Source organism: Gadus morhua, chromosome 6 (genome assembly GCF_902167405.1).
Source record: "Gadus morhua chromosome 6, gadMor3.0, whole genome shotgun sequence".
In the NCBI taxonomy this organism is placed as follows: Eukaryota; Metazoa; Chordata; class Actinopteri; order Gadiformes; family Gadidae; genus Gadus; species Gadus morhua.
In genome coordinates, this window is record NC_044053.1 from 5,642,474 (window position 1) to 5,667,333 (window position 24,860).

Here is a 24,860-nt window from a genome sequence, read left to right on the forward strand (position 1 = left end):
GCTTCTGAGATCACATGACACAGGTGCTTCCACCTCTCCGTAATGAGCAACTGGCTCCTCCCACGACCTCCAACACATGAGCAGGAGCAGGGTCTGCACAACTGTTAGTAATGTTAATACTGCTGTTAATACTGTTCTGTTAATACTGTTAATACTGCTCTGTTAATACTGTTAATACTGCTCTGTTAGTACTGTTAATACTGCTGTTAGTTCTGTTAATACTGCTCTGTTAATACTGTTAATACTGCTCTGTTAGTACTGTTAATACTGCTCTGTTAATACTGTTAATACTGCTCTGCTAATACTGTTAATACTGCTCTGTTAATACTGTTGATACTAATCTGTTAATACTGTTCATACTGCTCTTTGACTCCCATTCCTTGTTAATACTGTTGATCCTGCTCTGTTTATACTGGCTTTAGCAAATGTCCATGTTACACCCCACCTAGGACGCTGCCCCACCCCTATAGGGGACTTATTTTGGGCTCCTCAAGACAAAGGACGTAGGGTGGTGGTGTTAAAAATATGGTTTAGTGTGATAATGAACACGGCAAGGGTGCCCCGCTGCCGAGTGCAGACGGCTGGTCTAACCTGTGTAGTGATGGGCAAATTAAGCTTTTATGAAGCATCGAACCAGTTAAGCCAAATGTTTCGAAAATGGGTTCATTACTCGAAGCTTCAGTGACAGTGACCTCTGCTGGCGAAGTTCGAGCATGCAGTGGATTCAACGTATTCCTGCTTTGAAAACGATTTGACGCACAAACACAGAAACCCAGATATGCTTAAATATGCAATTTCATTTAAATAGGCCTCTGGACCTGAGATTCACCTCTTAATCCGATCACCTGGCACCATGAACAGAGGCAAAAAACGAAACTTCACGGAGTCTGAGCTCGAGATTTTGCTCCACGAGGTAGAAATGCGCAAGCATATGCTATTGGAACCCTGTCAACAGGGATAAACAAAAGAGAAGTGAGTGGGAGTGTGTTTGCGAGGCCGCCAATGCAGTGGGGTCTCAGCAGCGCACACACTCTGAAATTAAAAAAAAGTGGTCAGACCTCAAGGTGGAGGTGAAGCGGAGGGTTTCTGCCCACCGCCGAAGCGTGACCGCAACAGGTGGGGGGACGGTAGTGGGGGAACTCTCCCCCTTCGATTTGAGAGTGGCCGCTTTGATCGGTGACACAGCTCTCACCGGAGTGGTGGGAGCCCATGAAGGGGACACCGATCATCCCCAAGGTAAATATGCTGAAGTCATAAATGCTGTAATTATACTGGTCATACAATTGGCTGCTTGCAATACACATAAGTCGTGCGTAAAGTTCCCAGGATATTAAAGACTTTGACTCGTGTTTATTAACTTACATTTTTTATTTTTGAATAGACAAGCAAGGAGAGGGCACGGATTGCTCCGTCGGCCCCGGCGTCTCCTCCGTCGGCCCCGGCGTCTCCTCCGTCGGCCCCGCCGTCTCCAGCGCCCTTCGGATTTGACCATTTGCGATGTCCTCTAACAACGCTAACGCAGCCATTTTTAAAACAATTTTCTTCATCCATTGCGCATGCTTTTATAGCCACCCATATAATTGCAAGGTGTGTTAATTGTTCATTAGTGTGTCTCTGATGTGCAAATCACTCTGAGTCATTGTTTTCCCCTTTTTTCCCAGTTTCCCAGCGTCACCTCTAAGTGTCGCCAAAGGAACAATAGCTGTAGAAACGTGCGTACCACAGCTCTGGAGCTGGCGTGGGGACCGCACATTTTTACGGTCATTTCACGTTTTGTACATCTGAACGTGAGCGTGGAAAAGGACGTACGCCACGTTTTTGTGCGTACGCAACCTTAGTACATGAGGCCCTTTGGCGACACTTAGAGGTGACGCTGGGAAACTGGGAAAAAAGGTGAAAACAATGACTCAGAGTGATTTGCACATCAGAGACACACTAATGAACAATTAACACACCTTGCAATTATATGGGTGGCTATAAAAGCATGCGCAATGGATGAAGAAAATTGTTTTAAAAATGGCTGAGTTAGCGTTGTTAGAGGACATCGCAAATGGTCAAATCCGAATGCGTGCCCTCTCCTTGCTTGTCTATTCAAAAATAAAAAATTTAAGTTAATAAACACGAGTCAAAGTCTTTAATATCCTGGCATCTTAACGCGCGACTTATGTGTATTGCAAGCAGCCAATTGTATGACCAGTATAATTACAGCAGTTATGACTTCAGCATATTTACCTTGGGGATGATCGGCGTCCCCTTCATGGGCTCCCACCACTCCGGTGAGAGCTGTGTCACCGATCAAAGCGGCCTCTCTCAAATCGAAGGGGGAGAGTTCCCCCACTCCCGTCCCCCCACCTGTTGCGGTCACGCTTCGGCGGTGGGCAGAAACCCTCCGCTTCACCTCCACCTTGAGGTCTGACCACTTTTTTTTAATTTCAGAGTGTGTGCGCTGCTGAGACCCCACTGCATTGACGGCCTCGCAAACACACTCCCACTCACTTCTCTTTTGTTTTGCATTTATCCCTGTTGACAGGGTTCCAATAGCATATGCTTGCGCATTTCTACCTCGTGGAGCAAAATCTCGAGCTCAGACTCCGTGAAGTTTCGTTTTTTGCCTCTGTTCATGGTGCCAGGTGATCGGATTACGAGGTGAATCTCAGGTCCAGAGGCCAATTTAAATGAAATTGCATATTTAAATGAGGGCGTGGACAGGGAGGAGTTTGGCACCTCGGCATGTGCGCTCAATTCCACGTTGATCGAGATGTACAAAAGAAACGTGCTTGGATCCATGCGTTCGCACACTTTCATACATCTGAATTTATTTGTGCGTAAGACAGTTTCTGGGTTTTGGCGTACGCCAAGTTTCAGTATGAAATCCACGCAAGTCTTAGTACATCAGGCCCCAGGGGTGCTCGTAGGTACTCGTAGGACGCTAAGAGCATTGTCAGCTATAGCCTCAGTGGCGTCACCATCGGACATTCCGTATATATTGGATGCGTTTTATTAAAACGCATTGCGCCTTATGTTCTTAGTTTGGTAATTAATAAAGATTATTAATTAATTTATTAATAAAGATGTTAAAATGGCCAAAATAAAACGGGACAGTCCAGAAAATGTTTGCGCAGGCAGGGCACTCAAAATGTGTGAGAGAAAGTGGGGGGATTTGTGCAGACTGACATAGGCTACTCATAAAACGTAGCATAAAATAATGTAAAAAAAAATTAAATTAAACAAATTAAAAAAAACGAAATTAAAGAAATTAAAAAAAATAAAGAAATATTTTTTTTTATGAAAAAAACAAGCAAAGAAGCAGGCAAAAGGCTGGGATATGGTGGGGATTGGTCACGTTGACGGGAATGTTTAGTGACATGAGGGAGGGTGGAGGGGGTTAAAAAAAAGTCTCAATCACTATTCGACGCGCATGAAAACCAGCCGCGTAGTTATGAGGGAGGCCGTCCTCACACCGATCTTCCTCATCGTCATCGTCCTCAACGTCCTCCGGTTCAAGCAATGCCACCCCAGCCTTAGCTGCAATGTTGTGCAACATAGCCGTCACACATATCACGGCGCATGACTTGGCCGGCGAAAACTGGAGCCCTCCGCCTGACTTGTGAAGGCATCTAAAGCGCAACTTCCACCTCCCGATCGTGCGCTCAACGATGCACCGGGCCAGACGGTGGGCATCGTTGTATTCCTCATCATGGACGTCTCCCGAGTTATTCACAGGTGTGAAGAGGAATTATTTCAGGGGGGAAAATGCCGTGAAACGCACAGTGCATTCAGGATTAGGACTGATATATGTCGGTTTAAGCCTAATCAATTGTGTTTTAATGTCTTTAGCATTCATATAATTGCAGTCTATTTTTTTATAGGCTACTCTGCTGTTGTCCTTGATGGGGATATATTTTAACCCTTTTTAACACAATTTTCCTGCGACATTCCTGCGTCTCCCTCTCCTACGGAGCCCATTTCAGCACCGTGTCAGTAGACAGTTACAATCCTACGACGTCGTGAGTGCAGCGAATGCGCGTTCACGTTAAGAGGAGTTTCGGGAAACGCTCCAAAGAAATTGACGATGGATCGCAAGATCCATCGGGAGAATGATCGTACGAGCGTAGATCCATCGTTCCTTTGCTCCAAAGAAAATCTCAGCCCTAGCCCTCGCTGTTGCGCGTGCACACACCGTGGAGCAATGTCCCAATACCTCTTTAATGTAGCTTTAAGGGGTAAGGGGGAGGGCTAACATCCCCTCAAAATTGAGATTTTCTATGGGCACCCTCGAAGCGCTTCAGTTCTGACTTGCTCCCACAATACCTTGCGAGAAAACGGAAAATCAAGAAATATCCTAGACAAGATGGAGGACGAAAAGATGCGACAGGATTGGAAAAACACAAATGTAAGTATTTTCTCTGTAATTAACTAGTAATTATTTTATTAATTATACTCTGCAGCCCAGGCCGCGGGCTTCGAAGCCCGGCCGCGGACTCTCGGAAGTCCCCGGCCGACTTTCGCGGAAGATCGCGAATGTCCCCGTCCGACTTTCGCAGGCCGCCCGACCCCGGTTCTCGGCCGGGATGCATGCCCGATCACGGGCTCTGCAGCCCGGCCGTCGACCGGGCTGCAGACCGTGCTGCAGACCGGGCTGCAGACCGGGATGCATACGACCGGGCTGGATATCATGTCGTATGATATCCAGATCTTCCATGTTCTAGTGACTCCAGGTTAAAAATAAACTTTACTATACTAATATATTAGATTAGATTAGATTAGATTAGATTAGATTAGATTAGATTAGATTAGGCTTTATTGATCCTTTTGGGATGACTCCCTCAAGGAAATTGATTGTCCAGTAGCTTACAGAAAGAAACACAACACAATATTAAATTATATACAATATAAGATAAACAATACACTCTAAGATAACAATAAAAAGTAAAATAAAAAGTAAACAGTAAACAATAATTATAATATAAGATAAACAATAAACTCTTCAAATAACTAACTATAACAAGTAAACAAAAAACAGTAAACAGTAAACAATAAACTCTTAGCTAATATAGAATATTAGAATATTAGTAACATTATTAGTTATTAATTATTAATATTCTGTAAGTAATATTATATATACTAATATATATATTATATTAGTAATATTCTATAAGTATTATTATACTAATATATTATATTAGTAATATTACATGGTTAATCAATGTATTTTTTGGCAGTACTATATTGTGTACATAGCTATTACATATTGTACGTAACATATGGCCATATCAACCAGTTCTGGCATATAATTCCTAATTCCTTCTTATTCGTTTTCTTTCAGGACATCGTTGAGTCCACTGCCACCAGCCCCCCCACCTCTCCCTCATGCTCCTCCACCCCAGGCACCTCTTCCACCACCACAGACACCCCTTCCAAGAGGAGAGTGCCAGGGAGCAGGCGAGGCATGAGGAGAGCGAGGCAAAGTTGGCGGAATGGTGGAGAAGATGTGATTCTCCACCATTCTCTCAAAAGCTGAGAGAGAGTGTGTGTGTGTGTGTATTTTTAGGTGTGCGTTTGTGTGTATTTTTAGATGTGTGGTTCAGTGTTTCTTATTTAAATAAAGTGTTTCTTCTAAAGTGTTCTTGTTCTTAACCGATTATTATCTAAGGGTGCACTCACACTAGGCCTTCTGGCCGTGGCCGTGGCTGTTTTAGCACCTAACCGTGCTCAAATCTGCCAGTGTGAGTGTGGCCAGTCTCGCCAGGCCGGGCCAATTACAAAATATAAATACCATTTCAGGTTAAACATCTTTACAATGGGTCTTGTTCGTTGCCCGAGACAATGGCAGCCAGTCTGTCTCTTGTAACATTACCAGGGGTCTGGTTATCTGCTAGGGGGCACGGGGAGGCCATGTTGACGTCACAGGGTAGGGTTGTCCCATTTGGTAGGGGATCGGTTAGGGTAGCAATGAGGGGTAGCAATTAGCATGAGCAATGAGGGTTAGGGTTGAGATGTAGGGTTGAGACAGTGAGCAAAGAAACGGGATTGGGCCGCGTCCTACGAGTAGGCCTACCTACGAGCACCCCTGGAGTACTCGTTAGCTACGAGCGTTTTCAAGACGTTCGTGACCAACGATGCTTTCGGGAAACGCGGTGAAAACTCTACGATGCCCTTTCGGCGCACTTCACGATCCACTTAGGCTAACGACGCTTTCGGGAAACGGGGCCCTGGGCCGCTACAACTATGTGCGCCGCCGCCATGGCAACAAAGCCATGTCAGCTGTTCTGTCTGCTCGATAGGCAGTGCGGCCATCTAGCTCAATAGCCGAGTCCGGGGTCTTGTTCTCCAGTGGGAACCCGCCAGCTCTTACATGGAGCGCTCTCCAGTGGCCCTGAAAAGGGCCGGTGGTCCGTGGCCTCGCCCACGCCACCGCTGCCACCAGTCATCTTAAAGGCCCACTATGCAACTTCGGGCATTTCTTGGCTGTTTTCTTGGTTTTGGCACGCACATTTCTCTACACAGCGCCCCCTACAGCTTCGTAGTAGATATTTCACAACACTGTCGTAACAACTCGTTGACGACCCTTCCCCATGCACTTCTACGCGAGCCATGTGCATTTGTTTTCAAAGAAGCCGGCGAATGCATGGAGCCATGTCCGAAGTAGATGTTCATAAAGTGTAGGCAAGGTTATACATTTTTAAAAAGGTGTATTTGTATTGCAATAAACATAAATCCATCCTTTTTTATAGTTGACGGGGAGAATGTATATTGTGGCGACTCCTACCCCCCGGGGAGTCTGGGTAATGGGGTATTCATAATGTTGTTTGGGGAAAAGGGGTTTTATTGTCTTTAGATAACTTGTTTATGTTATTAGGTTAAGTGGGGTTAACGGGTTTGGGGTTCTTTATTGTTTGTGTGTTATTTGTGATGTGTAGTGTGATCGGGACCATTAGTGAGAGTGTTGTGTGTGTTGGTCAGGTGTGCCGTGTTTTCTGTTGTGTGTTTGAATAAAGGCAGCTCTCGGGGTCGTGCGGTGTATTGAGGCACGAGAGTTGCGCCGCCATTTAATCCTGGGCTCCCGTCTCGTCCTTCCCGCGCTGCTCGCCACATTGGTGTCAGAAGTGGGATGTGGCCTGCGCACGCGCAGAGGGATTTGTGCTTCGCGGTCGAGCCCACGGACAACAACGCACCTTGCGCTATGGGAGTGCAGCGCCCCCTGTGGCCACGACCGGAAGGACCGGAGAACCAGCAGCTGCCCACCGCCCCCTGGTGGCAAGGACAGCGGTTAGGCTGCCGAAGTTCTCCGGCGTAACGCAGCTGGAGCCATACCTGGCCCAGTTCCGGCTGGCGGCGTGGCACAACGGCTGGGGTGCCGAGGAGGCGGTTGTCCACCTGGCTCTGGCGTTGGAGGGGACGGCAGCAAGGGTGCTTGACCTGACCTGGACCCAGCGGACCAGCGAGACCTTCAGGCCCTGATCCGAGCTTGACCTGGACCCAGCGGACCAGCGAGACCTTCAGGCCCTGATCCGAGCACTGGAGCGGCGGTTGGGTGAACGGGTCTCCCGCAACGAGAGCAAGCAGTTGCTGGCTTCTCACCGCCGCAGGGAGGAGGAGAGCCTGGGCGTCTACGCTGCTGACGTCCAGCTCTTGACCCGACGCAGCTACCCGGAATTCTCCGCGGCTACACGGGAGGCCCTGGCGCTCCACGCTTTCCTGCGGGGACTGCAGCCGGAGAGTCTGGGGCAGCATGTCCGCCTCACCGAGCCCCATACCCTCGATGCGGCTCTGGACCAGGCGGAACGGGCTGAGGAGGAGCTCTGCCGCCGTGCATCCGTGGACGCGGCTGTGGCAGCGGCCGCCCCCGGCACAAAGAATGTGGAGGTCAAGTCCAGGCAGCGGAAGGGCCGGATCCGGACGGCCACCCTTCCCGCCACCGAGACGGCTGAGGCTTCCCTTGCGCAGTGTCGGCAGCTGGGGCTGGTCGAGGACTGCGGGTGGACGGGGCAGCGTGCCACTCATCCTCGTCGCAGCCGGCGTGGCCGTCGGAGGGCGGCGGAGGATGGGGTGCCCGAACGGCGCCCCAGAGGCCCCCTACAGCAGAACCTGGTGGGGGCCGCGATGGAGGTGGTCCCCGACCACACCCCCAGGACCTCTGCAGACAATTGGAGACGGGCGTCCCAACCTGAGGGGAAGGCTGCACCGCAACGGGGCCGCTACTGGCAGGGGCCAAGGCGGCGGCGCCGGCCCCCTGAACACTCGGGACTGTGCATTGGGTGTTGGGGTCGTCGGGACGTCTGACCCCTTAGGTGGGGGCTGTGTGGCGACTCCTACCCCCCGGGGAGTCTGGGTAATGGGGTATTCATAATGTTGTTTGGGGAAAAGGGGTTTTATTGTCTTTAGATAACTTGTTTATGTTATTAGGTTAAGTGGGGTTAACGGGTTTGGGGTTCTTTATTGTTTGTGTGTTAATTGTGATGTGTAGTGTGATCGGGACCATTAGTGAGAGTGTTGTGTGTGTTGGTCAGGTGTGCCGTGTTTTCTGTTGTGTGTTTGAATAAAGGCAGCTCTCGGGGTCGTGCAGTGTATTGAGGCACGAGAGTTGCGCCGCCATTTAATCCTGGGCTCCCGTCTCGTCCTTCCCGCGCTGCTCGCCACAATATCCTAGATTATAATTGTTATATCTTAGGTTGAACAGAACAATCAGTGTAAGAGGTTTGCCCAACATAATAATCTAAATAAACAAGAACCTGGATTCGGGGATTCAGTCTGTATCTGGGGGACGAGACGGACGAACAGCAAAACACCCATGGAAACAAAGGTGTTTATATGGTTGCAACCAAGCAAGCTAGAAACATACAGGGCTCACAACAAAACGGTCGAGAAAACAATTTTTACAGGGCTCACAACAAAATGGTTGAGCAAACACATTTGTACAGAGACTATCAACATCAAGAATACCACGAAGACAAAGTTCACCCAAAGGTACTTTCAATTTCAAAAGCAACACGGCCGAGTCGGCGTCTGATTTGCAGTCTTCTTTTTCTTTCAGTTCACGCTATTCCTGAAAAGCTTGCTCAACGTTTACTCGTGTCTGGCCTCTCTGTCGGTCAGTCTCCCTTTTCTCTTCTTCTGTTCCTCCGACATTGGGTTTCTCTGTCTCTTTTTAGTCGGCTGATCTATGATGAATATAACAATCCCTTAGTTACTTGTGTTTATATCGAGCAGGTTCCGCGTTTGGGGGTCTGTGCCGTAAAGCACCAACGCCCGGAGTTCAGAACTTTCAACGCTCCAACGCGTGACGCTTAGCCACGATAGCCAATCAGCGTGGAGCTTGACCCGACATCACCGACAGAGAGTAGTGACCCTTGCACAGAAGCATACGGCCGACAACTTTCTTTATTCTGGGGGTGGAAATAGTAACATTTTTAGCGAGAAATGTGCATTTTACTTTCATAATGTTCGCTCGGTGAATGTGAAGGATGTTTGGTTTGATAGTTATGACGAAGAGTGAACGCTCCGTTCACTTGCATGGACAGAGTCTCTGGTTGCTAAGCAACCTCAACGTCTTGGCGGACTATTTCTCTGCTGATCAACACTACAAATGCTGGAAACACACCAGACACACCATGTGAAGTTATTTAACCCGATTATCGTTATTCATGAGTCCTTAGCCCAAGTGAAGGAGTTCAAGTACCTCGGGGTCTTGTTCTCGAGTGAGGGTACTATGGAGCGTGAGATTGGCCGGAGAATCGGAGCAGCGGGGGCGGTATTGCGTTCGCTTTACCGCACCGTTGTTACGAAAAGAGAGCTGAGCCGCAAGGCAAAGCTCTCGATCTACCGGTCGATCTTCGTTCCTATCCTCACCTATGGTCATGAGGGTTGGGTGATGGCCGAAAGGACGAGATCGCGGGTACAAGCGGCCGAGATGAGTTTTCTCAGAAGGGCGGCTGGCGTCTCGGGATAGGGTGAGAAGCTCAGTCATCCGTGAGGAACTCGGATTAGAGCCGCTGCTCCTTTACTTAGAAAGGAGTCAGCTGAGGTGGTTCGGGCATCTGGCAAGGATGCCCACGGGGGGCCTCCATTGGGAGGTGTTTCAGGCACGTCCAGTGGGGAAGAGACCTCGGGGAAGACCCTGGACTAGGTGGAGACCTCGGGGAAGACCCTGGACTAGGTGGATAGATTATATCTCAACACTGGCCTGGGAATGCCTCGGGATCCCCCCGTCAGAACTGGTCAATGTGGCCCGGGAAAGGGAAGTCTGGAGCCCCCTGCTTGAGCTGCTCCCCCCGCGACCCGACCCCGGGTAAACGGATGACGATGAGATGAGATCGTTATTTATATCCGAGATTATTTAATCTAACCCGATCTAAACTCTATCATGCACCCAAACACGGCGGCGTTTGGGTTTCCTACCTCGGACTCTAGCGCAGCCACAGGCGCGTTGGGCGCGTTGAACCATTTTTGTGACACACAATGATCAAGCGTCAGGTTAGGCGCGTTACTCGCGTTATCCAACGCGAGTAACGCGGTTGGTGTGGCCGTACCATTAGTCGATTGATCCATGATGAATGCAACAATTGCCTCGCAACTGGCTGTTTATATCTAGCCGGTGCCATGTTTGGGTGTGTGTCTGTGCCGTAAAGCATTTTCGAAACTACAATCTGACTACATTTTCGAGGATACTTCCGTTGCGTCACATCCGGATTGTGTCGGTCCGAACAGAGCAAGTTGCATATGCGCTTTTTCACTGGAGAGGCGACATGGGTAAATGACACACCCACCAATCGACCCAGAAATGGATGCAGAACCATCAGCATAACTCTCAACCTGCATACTTAATGTAATTTTGGCTAAAAAAGTTGCATAGTGGGCCTTTAACAAGAGAAATAATTAGATCGAAAAAACAAAGAACAGAAAGTCAGAAATGGCGACATCTAGTGGTCTATAACAAAAGTCTGACATTGTGACAAAGGGTGCTCCGCTGCCATCCAGGAGATCTCCCCGAGTGTGATTGGAGACGGCTGGTTTAACCTGTGCTCACTGATTACTCAATGTGCAACAGGTGTGCAGCCTCACCCAGTCCCGGAGTCCAATCAGACTCCGCCAGTTTATACTGTTCCCTTCCGAAAATGTTTTCTGTCGATAAGGTCATCTGTTAACAAGTTAGTGCGTTTATATGCAGAGCTTAATTTGATTAAAGCTAGTACGACTATGGTCCTCAATTGGACAACTGCAATTGTCCGATTATACATGGCGTCGAAAAACCGGTTCATTGGCCGAAGCATGTCATACCCCGGTACGATAGGTGGCGCCGTACCTATAGTGGTGTCGAGATGATGCCTCATGAAACGTCATCCAGCCGGATGAACCACCAAAGTAGTCCGACCTCAAAGCTTCAAATGAGTACGCTAGAGACACCTAGTGGTGATTGAAATAATGATGAAAGAAAAAGAGATTCCAGTGAACCTAGCCCAAAATGTGATGTTTGCTTCGTGTGCTGATACATGAAAACATTTGAGATTTAAAGTCATTTCAGTGATACATGTTTGTGAGGGTGCCGTTCATAAATATCTCCCCGAGCTCATGGTAGAAAATAAATAATTTTTAGGAAATATTTTAAGTAGTCATCCCGGGCAAATTATGTCCTATCAACTATAGTAGCCGAGCCTACTAATAATTGTAATAATAAAAATTGAAGTAATTAATAGATTGAAGTGGTATCACATTAGTTAAAACCAGACTCGGACAATAATAACAAAATATCCTGACAAATAATCTAAATAGAAACATATTACATGAGCTGAAACTCATTTGTTTTAACGGTGACTCAGTCATTATGAAACCATAGAGAATTGATTTTTTTTTAATCTATAGCTATGTGAAAAAGTCTAGACATGAATTACAGGTCTGAATAGATATGCATTCTCATATACGTGTATGTACATGTATACATACATATTAGAATGCATTTATATGTGCCCGAAATCACTAATTTATTACCTTGTTGATGACCAACCTTTAGAAAAACATTAACTTTTAATTCAGTCTTTTCTTGGGTAAAATCTAAGCATAGTTTGTAGTGAATGCATGTCGATGATGATACACTTATAGGGGGTTACTACATTGGTACGACACCGGCTTCCTCCATCTTCTGCGCAACTGTTTTAAATAAATCGCTGTTTCTCGTTTTCCGATGGCGACAACAACACGACTACCATCTCCTTCTACTTCAGGCTCACAGACACCAGAAAAGATCTTGAGTATGGGCAGAAAATTAAATCCAATTCCAATTAGATTAACCGTAAACATTAATAATCTAGGGGTCTTATTCCGACGACTAAGGTGTAAACATGCATCTTAATAATCCAATCATAGTTGGACTAACCCAATAATTCAGTTTTCTTTAGTTTCATGTAAACAACTGTTTATATTGTTCTCTCTTGATACTGTAAATACTGCTTTTGGTTAATTCTAACCAGGGAGACTGCAGGGCCCCAAGCTATGCTAATGGTTACCTAGAACTTTGTTAGTAGGGACACTGGTCATTGTTGGTTCTAGGCAGTAGGGGCCTAGGCAAGACTTTCTTTAGGGCAGCACCTTACCTTGCCTTGAGCTGAGAACTGTGACTTTTCTTTTTAAACTTAACACTGCAAATGTTTAAAAAAGATGGTTACACATTTTAATTAACATTGCTATAAACCTAGAAACTTGACATGTTTATTTTGCCGACAGGATAGAATAACAACTAATACATTTATAAATTTCAATCGATTTGCTGACATGTTTCACACGATGTCGTTTTTACACTGAAAAAGTATATATTGCATTAAATTCACTACTGACAACTACAAGCATTCTCTGCCTGGGCTATGAATTCAAATCACCACCAGAGGGCAGAATAACCCCTTCAGAATGGATCTGGAATTGAATTGTCGTAGCGGGTCCACACAATTGCATATTAAAGGCCCACTATGCAACTTTTTTAGCCAAAATTACATTAAGTATGCAGGTTGAGAGTTATGCTGATGGTTCTGCATCCATTTCTGGGTCGATTGGTGGGTGTGTCATTTACCCATGTCGCCTCTCCAGTGAAAAAGCGCATATGCAACTTGCTCTGTTCGGACCGACACAATCCGGATGTGACGCAACGGAAGTATCCTCGAAAATGTAGTCAGATTGTGGTTTCGAAAATGCTTTACGGCACAGACACACACCCAAACATGGCACCGGCTAGATATAAACAGCCAGTTGCGAGGCAATTGTTGCATTCATCATGGATCAATCGACTAATGGTACGGCCACACCAACCGCGTTACTCGCGTTGGATAACGCGAGTAACGCGCCTAACCTGACGCTTGATCATTGTGTGTCACAAAAATGGTTCAACGCGCCCAACGCACCTGTGGCTGCGCTAGAGTCCGAGGTAGGAAACCCAAACGCCGCCGTGTTTGGGTGCATGATAGTGTTTAGATCGGGTTAGATTAAATAATCTCGGATATAAATAACGATCTCATCTCATCGTCATCCGTTTACCCGGGGTCGGGTCGCGGGGGGAGCAGCTCAAGCAGGGGGCTCCAGACTTCCCTTTCCCCTGGCCACATTGACCAGTTCTGACGGGGGGATCCCGAGGCATTCCCAGGCCAGTGTTGAGATATAATCTATCCACCTAGTCCAGGGTCTTCCCCGAGGTCTCCACCTAGTCCAGGGTCTTCCCCGAGGTCTCTTCCCCACTGGACGTGCCTGAAACACCTCCCAATGGAGGCGCCCAGTGGGCATCCTTGCCAGATGCCCGAACCACCTCAGCTGACTCCTTTCTAAGTAAAGGAGCAGCGGCTCTAATCCGAGTTCCTCACGGATGACTGAGCTTCTCACCCTATCCCGAGACGCCAGCCGCCCTTCTGAGAAAACTCATCTCGGCCGCTTGTACCCGCGATCTCGTCCTTTCGGCCATCACCCAACCCTCATGACCATAGGTGAGGATAGGAACGAAGATCGACCGGTAGATCGAGAGCTTTGCCTTGCGGCTCAGCTCTCTTTTCGTAACAACGGTGCGGTAAAGCGAACGCAATACCGCCCCCGCTGCTCCGATTCTCCGGCCAATCTCACGCTCCATAGTACCCTCACTCGAGAACAAGACCCCGAGGTACTTGAACTCCTTCACTTGGGCTAAGGACTCATAAATAACGATAATCGGGTTAAATAACTTCACATGGTGTGTCTGGTGTGTTTCCAGCATTTGTAGTGTTGATCAGCAGAGAAATAGTCCGCCAAGACGTTGAGGTTGCTTAGCAACCAGAGACTCTGTCCATGCAAGTGAACGGAGCGTTCACTCTTCGTCATAACTATCAAACCAAACATCCTTCACATTCACCGAGCGAACATTATGAAAGTAAAATGCACATTTCTCGCTAAAAATGTTACTATTTCCACCCCCAGAATAAAGAAAGTTGTCGGCCGTATGCTTCTGTGCAAGGGTCACTACTCTCTGTCGGTGATGTCGGGTCAAGCTCCACGCTGATTGGCTATCGTGGCTAAGCGTCACGCGTTGGAGCGTTGAAAGTTCTGAACTCCGGGCGTTGGTGCTTTACGGCACAGACCCCCAAACGCGGAACCTGCTCGATATAAACACAAGTAACTAAGGGATTGTTATATTCATCATAGATCAGCCGACTAAAAAGAGACAGAGAAACCCAATGTCGGAGGAACAGAAGAAGAGAAAAGGGAGACTGACCGACAGAGAGGCCAGACACGAGTAAACGTTGAGCAAGCTTTTCAGCTTGCTCAACGAAAGAAGCTGAAAAGCTTCTTTCGTTGAGCGAAAAGAAAAAGAAGACTGCAAATCAGACGCCGACTCGGCCGTGTTGCTTTTGAAATTGAAAGTACCTTTGGGTGAACTTTGTCTTCGTGGTATTCTTGATGTTGATAGTCTCTGTACAAATGTGTTTGCTCAACCATTTTGTTGTGAGCCCTGTAAAAATTGTTTTCTCGACCGTTTTGTTGTGAGCCCTGTATGTTTCTAGCTTGCTTGGTTGCAACCATATAAACACCTTTGTTTCCATGGGTGTTTTGCTGTTCGTCCGTCTCGTCCCCCAGATACAGACTGAATCCCCGAATCCAGGTTCTTGTTTATTTAGATTATTATGTTGGGCAAACCTCTTACACTGATTGTTCTGTTCAACCTAAGATATAACAATTATAATCTAGGATATACATTCTCCCCGTCAACTATAAAAAAGGATGGATTTATGTTTATTGCAATACAAATACACCTTTTTAAAAATGTATAACCTTGCCTACACTTTATGAACATCTACTTCGGACATGGCTCCATGCATTCGCCGGCTTCTTTGAAAACAAATGCACATGGCTCGCGTAGAAGTGCATGGCGAAGGGTCGTCAACGAGTTGTTACGACAGTGTTGTGAAATATCTACTACGAAGCTGTAGGGGGCGCTGTGTAGAGAAATGTGCGTGCCAAAACCAAGAAAACAGCCAAGAAATGCCCGAAGTTGCATAGTGGGCCTTTAAGCCAGTGGCGGCTCCTGAAAAAAAATCTCATGTGGGGCTATTTTTCTTATAATGATTGAGGTGACCCATTCAATGGGTGCATTAAGCAAGACATTATTAATTTGTTGTTGGATGATTAACTCATACAGAGATCATTCTTGTGTCCACTAGATTGCAACTCCATCTAAAAATATGGTGTAGCTCCACAGTTAATTATTTATATGAATCTTATGTTGCATGATGAAAACTAGCTAAACAGGAGAAAATATGTCCGGAAACAACATAAAGACAGGGGAAGCATATTAAGTCTAGTTGACTTACCGTAAATTGCACCGTAAAGTTGCAATCTGGAAAGTAGAACGTGACTTGACCGTACATGCTCCCTCCCTCTCTTTGCTTAGTTACGTATGACGCAAGCGTGTTGGGGCGAGCCCTCCCGGAACCCATAGAGAACCCATACTAAGGGTGTGTTCCTGAATCCTCGGAAGCCAGCCTTCCGAGTCGGAAGTCGGAATATCTCCCAGCTTTCCTGCGGCACTTCTCGGAGGCACGCCCTCTTTTTGTCGTCTTCTCTCGGATTTCTGAGAGTAGACCGAGAGCAGTGATGACGCTCGCAATAAAATGGTTGCGCTCGTGAAGAGATTTATTTTCTTTGTATTTGTACCACCGTGGTCATTTTAATGTTGATTTTAAATGCCCTTACACACTTGATTACATTGCTACTTTATTCCGGTCACATATTTATGCATTGCACAGACTTGCTGTGCGTGCAATACAATGTCAAGTTTTGTGGTTCGTTTTCGAGCTGGTTTGCTAAAGAGGCTAATGTAGCTAACAATAAACAACGACTAGCCAATTTCATGACACAATCACAAAGTCGCACGAGAACTCTATAAATGCTCCCAGAACGGAAATGACGTCAAAAGTGCAACTCGGAAGGCTGGCGTCCGAGGATTCAGGAACACACCATAAGGGCGACATTTTTAGAGCTCCAAATCTCCAAATAGAGCTCTAAAATTAGACGACGCTGATTGACGAAATGTTTTTTTTTGCATAGCAACCAGGGCTTAACCATTAACCATTGGATTAAATTCCAGGTAGGTAGGGCTGCGCCTGGGATGACAGCCTATTGGCTACTACACCAAAACGATAAACGTTGAACGTGAAACTGAATGCAAATATTATTCTGGAGAGCGAAAAACTGTTTCTTAGGTAAAATCATTATTAGCATGTAATTAACACCGATTATTTTTCAAAGCTAGAACGATTATTATTAAATAAAAAAAATAAAAAGAGGCAGGCAGGTCGGCGCCCCAGCGCCCTCTATGGACGAGCCGCCACTGCTGTAAAGTAATCAAAATATCAGAAACATACAGTATGACTAACAGTGTTGCCAGTTACCTTGAAAAGTAATCCGATTACTGATTACTAGTTACTCCTTAAAAAAGTAACTTAGTTACTCTACTGATTACATGATTTTAAAAGTAACTAAGTAAGATTACAAATTACTTTATCAGTTACATTTAGCTGCGACAACACCCCCTGCCACCTCAAAATAAAAAAGTACAACCAGTTTTGCCAATTCTAACTCCCTCCCCCCGTCAACAATGTTCTTCCCCCGCTCCAGCGCAACACACACACAAACACGCACGCAGCACCGTGCGACTAATTCCGCCGCTATAACAACTGGTTGCGCGGACTCTGGATAGTCAACGAAGACACTCGCCTCTGATAGATTGAAGTCTTTGGAGACTTACGCTTCACACGCACACACACTCTCACACAAATAGGGAGACAGACGGACAGACACATACACCACCCCATCGCTCTCAACGCCAATCGGTGATCCGGTAAAAAAATAGTAATGCACAGTGACTTTGATGAGTAATTTAAATTTTATTACTGGTTTGGAAATAGTAACGCGTTAGATTACTCGTTACTGAAAAAAGTGGACTGACGTAAGGGGGTGTCATTCTTAGTTCACTCTTGTTGATTGGGGGTGCAAGTGACGTCTTTGGGGTTATTCTGGCTCAGCCTGTGGCCAGCAGCTGTCATGCCTCAGTCTTCTCGGAGGCCAGCAGGCGCAGGCTGGGCCAGGGGGAGACTTATGACTTGCTTATCAATAATAATCATATTTTAAAAGTTAAACCAATCTATAGAATCATAATAATCATAGTCATATAAAAAATATTCGAACTAAAACCTATTCACAACCTTTTTTTTTTAACTCTGATTTACAAGACATCTAGGGCCGTATTCACAAAGCTTTTTATCTTACCGCTAGGAGTGCTCCTAACTTGCTCTAAAAGTTTTTACGTAGGAGTTTTTCTTAAAGTAATTCACAAAGACGCTGAGACCTACTCATACTAAGGATAAATCAACAAGAGTGAACTAAGAATGACACCCCCTTACGTCGATTCTCGGGCAAAAGTTTTGCGGTCAGTATGGTGATTGGTTGTTGAGTGCAGGCGGTCTCGGTGAAACTCATCCGAAACATCCTGTTACATACGCTACAATGAAGTCCTATCAAATAGTTATGGACAGTGCAGTTAGCAGAATACACACATGATGACACTTTTGTGCAGACCCCGATAATGCAATGTATGCACGTTAAAGAGAGAGAACACAAACAATAAAAACACGCAAATTGCATTATATCAAGGAGGTAATTAAAAGCACCATGCAAACTTCATCCATTGAGCATATATCCAGAACTCAAACACTTTAAAATCAGCCCATACTGCTGTTCAAGTCCTCCTCTCATGATGAAAGAAAGAGAAGCCTAAGACATGAAACTCAAACGAAAGCCCAACTGGTACCAGGACCGATTGCTACTGAGCTGATTACAAACTTAATACAATATATTAATAAGAATGATTATAGATTCATTTACCAGTATAATCCAGTTGACAATGTGTTACAGGTGTGACGGGGTGAATTATTAGTTTCAGTATAGACTTAGGAAACATTTAAATATTCATTGGTTACCTGCACATTACTTTACCATGGTGTGTGGAGGGGGTGGTGTGTTGAATGGGCGTGGTCTCACACTGGAGCTTAAGGCTAGAGAGCTGGACCGAAGTCCCACCACCTGCATCTAATGCGTAATTGGACGAGCGAGCGTGTTCATTCACACTGATCGGCCCATCGCCGCGAACTGGGGCTACAGAGAGCAAGTACCTTGCCCAAAGACGTGGCGTGTCGGGATTCATTGCGCAAGGTAGCCACTCTTTAGTCTAATTGCACTTTAACAATACTGTTTACATTTCCCGCATATGTATTGCAAATGGTGTGCCATACGTATGATTGATTTTATGTTTAACTTACTGTATAATACAGGGAATGTTTAGCTGAAGATGATATGCTTTTATCTGTGTGCTGTGTGTAATTATGTGTGCTTTTGGTCTGTTCCAGACGTGGCGTGCTTCTGAGTGTTTGTGCCGCTTTCTCCCCTGTATAGTTGACCTCCAAGCTTCTGTGGGAACTTAATTATTATAACTATTTGGGTTTGAAGTTCATTTCCTTTTTGTTTCTTTAAGGCCTGGTCGAGAGCGCGTGTTCCCCATTAACCTATGTTCATGGTAGCTCATGCCAATAAGTTTACTGTGGTTTGTCATTTGTATTACTATTTGTTTAAAACATCTTGTTGTGCTGTGAATCGCCATCTTTGGAGTGCTGTGCAATAACTGAACTGATTGAATATGATTTTGGGCGACTGTGTTTTTGTGTGACGTTGCCACATTGATGTGGGTTGCTATTGAGTTGCAGGTAGCGCAACCATGACCAGGTCTTACCTCTTTGTTTAAATTTACTATATTTATTGTGCCATAATAAATTAAGATTTATCTTTTCTATACCAGCGTCTTTGTGGGTCCTTTAAGATCTGTTGGGGAAGAACTATAGAACTAGATTCTCACTATATTACACATGTTTTACGGTAACGTGATGATGTCACTACGCTCTAGCAGATGAGTGCGTCAAGTCAAGCTAGAGCGATGTTGTTGAATGACTGAGCGGCATCCAGTCGTGTATTCTGTAGGCCAGAATTTTTTTTTTTTTTTTTTTTAATAAAATAAAATTTGCTGTCAACAACAGTTGAAAGCCGTCAACAGTAGTTAAGTTGGTTTGCAATGTTGACACTAGGCTGGTAGATCTCGGGAGGTTGGCTAGCTACTTGAAAAGTAGATCTTGGGTCAAAAAAGGTTGGGCACCCCTGCTGTAGGCTCTTCTGAACGGTGAATAAATATGTCATAAGGCTGAAGTGAATACTATTCGTTCTACGTATACTCCACCACGCCAGCGACAAAGAGTCACCACTCGATCTAAGCTTTACAGCCCCGTGTGTTTTAACCATCACTGATGTTGCGATTGTTGACGTTAAAGGTTGGGTAGGTGATTCGCTTTTTTGGCCATTTTTGCAAAATTACTTGAAATCCTTATCATAACCCGCTTACAGCCACTGAGTTAGAAGTACTGACATGAAAATTAAACAAGTCAATCATCTGTGGAACGGCAGGGCTCGAAAAACTCCAGCCAATCATTTCCATTGCCACCGAGTTGCATTGGACAGTAAGTACGTCAATCAAACGGTCGTACTGCACTCCCCATCCCCCGCGCCCCGCGCGCGACCCCTTCGTGCAGTACTCGTGACCCAGAGCAAGCTCCTGTTTGTTGTTATCCTGCGGTAGCTACTGGAACTAGTTAATTCACATTTGGACCTAGCAGTAGAAGACAATTTCCATGGCAGACAAGACGCCACCATCCCCACCACCACCAGCAAAGAGAAGGAAAACTTTTTTTCAGAGAGTAATTGATAATAAAAACGCTGAAAGAGAAAAACTGAAATCAAGAATAATCCTAGGCGCTGCTTTCGAACGTTGGCGGCAACTGAAGGACGAGAAGGGTCTAAAAACCGATGCTTGTGTGGCGGTTGACCTAGTTTCAAAGTTTATACCGTTTATACTCGGTAATACCGCGGCAACCCTAAAACCAGGACTTCCAATACAATTATATGAAACAAACATACTAAAAATAGTAATGATTTATTTGACCGTTTAATGTTTATAACATCTGGTGCAACCATAGCAGCGAGAACGTATTCTCAGCAGGGGGTGCTGGGAAAAAAAAAACTCAGCCTGTACTAGACTCGCAACTCGTTACATTGATAAAAAATATGTATAGCAGCGCAGCTCAATTACACCAGTGCATGCGCGCACAGTTGAAAATCGATCGTTCACATCCAGCTGCTCACAGAACAAGTTTAGCGCACCACCGCTACCCTCACACTTTTTCATATAACCTTTTTTCAGCACTAGGTCATATGAGCATTAAATAAATGCTGCGTCTCAAAATGCCTTGGACAGCAGCGAGGATGACTCGTTTTGCCACGGGCCGAAACAGTTCGGAGCGACCACAGCCAGAGCGAACACAGCGGGGCAGAGGAGTGTCAGGAATAGTCTTTGGTGTACACATCAGTACGGCCTATTTGCACTACTGTTTAGTGGCAAGGCAGTGTTTTATTCGATGCCTTGTTATTTTCGTATATTATTTCCATGAATACAATTTATTTATTCATAAAAACCGGATCTGGTCTTCAAATCTTTTTTCCAAATATAGGTCGTCTTACAATGGGGTTTGTGTTTATATTCGGACCAATACGGTACAGCGGGCGCTCACATGACGTTAAGCATTTCCTGGTGCATAATGTGACGCTTCAGAACCTAAAATCCCGTTTCTCCCCGTTGACACAACAACACATAACCGGCGTTTTCAGAAATCTCCACTTTGGCCGGAGTTTTTTAGAAATGATCGTTTTCTGTGATAAGACAGGGCCTCGGACAGGGGGTGTTGCAGCACCCCAAAAACCCCTACTTCCCGTGGTACTGGGTGCAACTTACAGCTGAATGTAGTGCCATGTTGTTAAACGAAAACCTACGCTAGCCTGGCTCGCTCTCGCGCATCTCTGTTCGCGCTCGTGCATGATTGCGCGTCCAGGTACTTGGAATGGGTGGAGTCAGAGTCAGCGTTGAAGGAGAGGGGGTAGGACCATTTTAGTTGTGTATTTTCAAAATCTGCTGGCGTTTCGCAAATCACCTACCCAACCTTTAAGGAAGGCCGCTTCCCCATACGCTACACTCTGGGAGATAGTTGGGACGGAGGCGGTGAACTCTTTAGCTCTTGGGCATGGTTTATGATATATTTTCTCAATACCATTCATGCATGTTACGCTCGGCCGAGCTCTCTTAGAACTGCATTATACATCCTGAACATGTGCTTGATGTGAACGCACCTTCATTTACATATGACGCAAGCCTGCATATTTACCCAGCTCCCCACAGTGGTTCAATAATCTGTGGACTTGGGTACAGAATCAACACTATATATATACATATATATACAACAACTGAGGACATATTTATACGTTTCCCTTAACAGCGATAATCCTAAATCGTCAGCATTGCAAAGTTGCATTTTCCCTGTCGCTAAATGTCGAGGTGTTATTCACAAATTCAACCACAAGTTTGATACCCTTACGCCTATATCTCTTTATCAATTCGAAGTCCTCTATTACCTCAAAAAAAATTGTCTCGCTGCAGCCATTTTCTGATTCTTTGTGAATAGGTCTTACTGAGTTAGGAGTCCTCTCGAGGACTTTTAAGCTCTCCTAGACTTGGGTTCTACTTTTGGGCCCATAATACTTTGTGAATTGCTCTAATTTAAATCAATTAGGAGTCCAACATTTAAGACTGACACGCCCATTATTTTTAAGGGTTTCTCCTAAATCAGCCACTGACCCTAACTTTTAACCCTACGATTCTTTGGGAATATGGCCCCTGGTCTAGCCCCGTACTCATCCCTCTAGCCCTTAACTCATCAATGTAGCCCTTAACTCATCCAGGTAGCCCATAACTCCTCCCTCTAGCTTTTACCCATCAATGTAGCCCTTAACTCAGCCCTCTAGCATTAACTCATCCCTGTAGCCCTTAACTCATCCCTCTAGCCTTTACCCATCAATGTAGCCCTTAACTCATCCCTCTAGCCTTTACTCATCAATGTAGCCCTTAACTCATCCCTCTAGCCTTTACCCATCAATGTAGCCCTTAACTCATCCCTCCGGCCCTTAGCTCATCCCTCATCCACCCCAGAGGAAGTGTAGGGGCCTCCGGGGGCCTGGGCCCCAGAGGGTCTTTGCCCCAGGAGCTCAGACCTCTTTTTTCTAGGACTTCTTCTTCCATTTCACTGTTGTGTACACCACATCACAGTCGGCCCCTTCTCCCAGTCCAACAGCCCCTTCTCCCAGTCCAACAGCCCCTTCTCCCAGTCCAACAGCCCCTTCTCCCAGTCCAGCAGCCCCTTCTCCCAGTCCAGCAGCCTCTTCTCCCAGTCCAACAGCCCCTTCTCCCAGTCCAGCAGCCTCTTCTCCCAGTCCAACAGCCCCTTCTCCCAGTTCTACAGCCCCTTCTCCCAGTCCAGCAGCCTCTTCTCCTGCTCCAACAGGATCCTGTCTCGGTCCGACCGTGTTCATCAGTGTATCAATGTTAGCATAGATGTCCTCCCCACTTCTGAAGAACACCTGAGTGAGATATATATATTATATATATATATATATATATATAAATATATATATGGATTTACTGATTGGGATGTCAAAAAGACATCCCACACACACACACACACACACACACACACACACACACACACACACACACACACACACACACACACACACACACACACACACACACACACACACACACACACACACACACACACAAAGACACACATTTTTACACATTTGACTTATTTCATGGGAGCTCAGACTTATGGGAGCTCAACTCCTACTGGCTCACATGTAACTCACACCCTGGTTACCCGGGTTAAAAACGGTTACGGTTTGGGTTACCTTGGGACAGAGATAGGGTTAGGGTTACCTGTATAAACATAGGGTCGGGTTAGGGTAACCCATTTACAGATAAGGTTAGGGTTACCTTGGTAAACATAGGGTTAGGGTAACCTGTTTACAGATAAGGTTATGGTTACCCTGCTAACGATAGGGTTAGGGTAACCTGTTTACAGTTAAGGTTAGGTTGACCGTGGGAAAAAGATGGGGTTAGGATTATCTGGGTAAACATATGGTCGGTTTAGGGTAACCTGTTTACAGATAAGGTTAGGCTTACCTTGGTAAAGATAGTGTTAGGGTCAGCCGGTTACAGATTGTTTTCAGATAAGGTATCCTGGGTATAAATAAGGGGAGGCTTACCTTGGAGTTCCCTTGGTTGGATGGAGCTTTGTTGAGTAGGCCATCACTGCTAAGTCTTGTTCGGGTGGCCATTTTCCAAGCTCTGGAATGTTAACAGTTGGGAATAAGAAGAAGAAGAAGAAGAAGAAGAAGAAGAAGAAGAAGAAGAAGAAGAAGAAGAAGAAGAAGAAGAAGAAGAAGAAGAGGATGGAGAAGAAGAAGCTGACCATTTTTGATTGACATTGTGATTAGCTGAATTGATCCCACTGCCAGACAGGGAAAGTGGTTTCAATTCAGATGATGAACTCGGTGTGACTGTAAGCTAAATATTCAATAATGAAAATAATTAAATAATCAGTGAGGAAATGGACATTCATACGAACAATGGCGAGCAGTCCACGTACCTTACGGCACACACTGCTGCAAACAGCAGACACGCGGCTAGCACTGCAGTAGCAGCTATCCAGGGCAGTTGGTCTGAGTGTGAAAAGGTGGCATCAGGAATTTGTGATTTGACCAATCAATGCATATTAAGAATCCCTTGTGCTTATTAGTCGTCAAAAGCCATTAAAAAAAAAATCACAAAAGGAAATTTCTTACCAACCTACCAATTGTTGCAGTCCATCAGGGAGGTGACCTGGGAGTTGATCTACACATCCTATATTTTGTTTATTACCTCATTTTCAAGAACCATGATCTATGATGCACAAGTCACTCCCTAAATTTTTTTCTTACATGGCCTAAAATGTGTTTTTTTGCTTTTAGGTCTTACTGCTGCTTTTGAAACAGTAGACCATGTGATTTTATTGAAAGTCTTAGGCATTGGGTTGGCTTATCAGGTGCAGCCACAGATTTGTTTTCTATTTTCTCCTTATGTTATCCTTTCTATTAGGAACTTTTGCGTGGCCATTGGTTACTTTAGTTCCTCAACCTTCCATTAACTATGGAATGCCTCAAGGCTCAGTCCTTGGCCCTTTTATATTTTCCATATTTTACCGCTAGGTCCAATCGTTCATCAGAACATCAGTTTCTATAAATATGCAGACTACTGCCGGACCAATTTATTGTTTCACAACAATAAAACGCAAACACAACTGGTCAAAGTACAACACAGAATATTTTAAGTTGTT

General features: G+C 45.5%; 1 protein-coding gene across 1 annotated transcript in view; it reads right to left on the bottom strand.

Annotated features, from left to right (window-relative positions):
* LOC115545349 (sialic acid-binding Ig-like lectin 14) overlaps nucleotides 1-24,860 on the bottom strand; it is a 49,173-nt gene that overhangs the window by 20,479 nt on the left and 3,834 nt on the right. The gene's annotated exons all lie outside the window — the stretch shown is intronic.